This window comes from Dipteris shenzhenensis, chromosome 7 (assembly GCF_047967505.1).
Source record: "Dipteris shenzhenensis isolate YYH24624 ecotype China chromosome 7, Dip_SZ_1.0, whole genome shotgun sequence".
Taxonomy (NCBI): domain Eukaryota; kingdom Viridiplantae; phylum Streptophyta; class Polypodiopsida; order Gleicheniales; family Dipteridaceae; genus Dipteris; species Dipteris shenzhenensis.
In genome coordinates this window covers 11,237,666-11,240,517 of record NC_141602.1, presented here as the reverse complement: position 1 = coordinate 11,240,517, position 2,852 = coordinate 11,237,666, and positions in this window count along the sequence as shown.

The following is a 2,852-nucleotide window of genomic DNA, read 5'->3' as shown; positions in this document are numbered from 1 at the left end:
AGGTAGTAAACTTTGGAGTGGCAAGTAACTGCTCCTCTCTCGAAGCGCATGGGTCACCGACCATTTTTTCCTTTTTTGAGCTCAAAAGAACCCACCAAAAAAGAAAAAGACGTTTCCTATGGACTGGCAATCAAACGGGGCAAATCCGAAAATGCAACAAGGAAATTGACTCGCAACATAACTTAAAACTCTAAAATGCTTCCACTATCTATTCAAGTTGTGCAAACTAAAGTCTGAAATTCTTCCACTATTCAAGTTGTGTAGGGTGTTCTTCCACCATTGAAGTTAATTACTAACCTTGCTTGTGTGTCCCACTACCTTAAATCAAAAAGTGGCCAATATCCCCACTATTCTGGTGTGTGAGTTCCTGTAATTTAGCACAAAGAACTCTATAATTCTAACCGGATGGAGTCCTATTGAGATACAATCCATCCAACCATTTTGAAATTTTAATCGTCCAAGAGCCTCCAAATTTCTTGCCATCCTAGATATATTTTTCTTTTAAAATCCCTGTAAATTTTAACGTGGGAAAAACCTCCAAATGTGAACTTAAAGGATGTTAAAATTTTCAAATGCAACACATTTCACTTGCCTTTTTACAACACTCTTACCAGACTCTTACCCTTTCTTCTACATGCCTATCCATAAATTCTCCACCATGCCTTATAAGCTAAGTCAAATCACGGCTTGCTACTAAAATTGAACCACGTGACAATTTGTACAAAGATAATAAAGTGCCTTGTCATAAAGGATATACACATCATTGGCATGCAATTTCGGTTTCAAGACGAGTTTAAGACAAGGTATTTTTGGTGTTTACACCCCATGCCTCTTTGCTATGACCATTCATGTCAAGGTACTTTCCTTGTCCAAGAGCTTGTATGCAACTTGGTATGCCTTTTATGTCTACATTCATATAATTTTGGTTTCAAGAGTGGGGTATTTTTCATGTATGCATCCCTCTTCTCCTTCCTTTGCCTCTTTTTCTTTCTCTTCACATTGTTTTCAATGCTCCTTTTGGGAGGTTGATATCTCTAACGCTACTAAAATAGGGTTAAAGAAGTTAAAGAAAACAAAGAATAGCATATAATATGTTCTGTAGGATAGAGTAGGGTAGTCATCATCACAAATAGAAGAAGGCAACGAGTGGTGTTAAAAAAATAAGAAGTTCACCCACCAATGGATAATTTAATTGCCATCAAAGTGCAAGGAACAAAAACATCCAAAAAAGGAATGGCTAATTAAATTAGACCAATAACAACAATCAAAGTCTCTAAGAAGAGAATTTGAGCAATGCTTAAGTGACAAAGCAACATAGTTACTCTATGACACCCTTTCCAAAATGCCTAAGAGAATCCCCTCTCCATGAAAGGACAAAGAAATAGCTAAGAAAGAGGAATGGCTAATTAAATAGAAGAAGGCAATGAGTGGTGTTAAAAAAATAAGAAGTTCACCCACCAATAGATAATTTAACGGCCATCAAAGTGCAAGGAACAAAAACATCTAGAAAAGGAATGGCTAATTAAATTAGACCAATAACAACCATCAAAGTCTCTAAGAAGAGAATTTGAGCAATGCTTAAGTGACAAAGCAACATAGTTACTTTATGACACCCTTTCCAAAATGCCTTGAATCTAAGAGAATCCCCTCTCCATGAAAGGACAAGGAAATAGCTAAGAAAGAGGAAAGAGAATCCTTGAGACTAAAAGAAACTCGGTGAGAAAAGTACGCATCATGATATGTTGATGACTATTAATGATTTGGGACACCTCACCTTTTAGGAAGCCTGAAGGGAAGAAAGTGCTTCACGTGCGTTTAGGCATATTTAAAAAGCCCCTCAACTAAAATTTCCCCCCCAATAAAAACAACCCTATTTACTTATGGACTAAGTGATGTTTTTCTAAATATGAATTAAAAAACCCCTTTGTTATTGTAAAATTGTGTTCTTTAAAAAGTCAAATTCAAATACCCCTCCTTTTGAAAGCACGATTAGCCCCGTCAAGTTAAGCTAACATGGATCCACCAGATCTTAGTCGTGTGCCAATCTTAAAAGTGATGGAGCTTTAATCGAGCACCATTTTGTAGCCACAGGTGCAGGAGATTGTGGCGTCGCCACCAATCAATAGCTGTGGATTGACACACCGAGCACCTATTCATTTAGAAGGCAATTTTGATGAGGTAGTTGTTTGATACGTTTGTAATAGGCATAGAAGAGATCAAGAGAATAGTGTGCTGAGTTCTATTCATTTGACCTGAGCTTGCTAAGATAGGGAGAATTCATTGCCCTGACGCATTGAGCGCTCGAGTGTGAATCTCTCCCCCATCCTGTCGCTAATGATAACCCGACTGGAGGCCGATCTGTAAAGGCTAGCAATACCTCTGATCCACTCATCCGGGAAACCGAACCGAGCGAGTGTACCTTCCAAGAAGGACCAGTCTACCCTGTCGTACACCTTCTCAAAGTCGAGAAGGAGTATGGCAAGGTGCTGGCCACTGTGCTGGGCCCATTCCATCGCCTCTGAGAAAGTGAAGATGTTGTCCAAGATGCTATGATCTTGGACATAACCAGTCTGGGTGTCATGAATCAAGTCGTGTAGCAGGGGGCAGATGCAACTGCTAATCATCTTGGCGAGGATTTTGTGGGCGGTCGGGAGGAGGGTGATTAGGCGCCACTGTCTGATCTCCTGGCGGTCCCCCCCTTTGGGGATGAGGCAAATCAGGCCTATCACAAGGCTCTCTGGCATCTTCCCAGTGGAGAAGATGTGCTGGAAGGCTGCGAGCAAGGGTCTGTGGATCTGCTCCCAAAAGGTGGTGAAGAAAGCTCTAGAGAGGCCATCCTCAATAGCACTCAC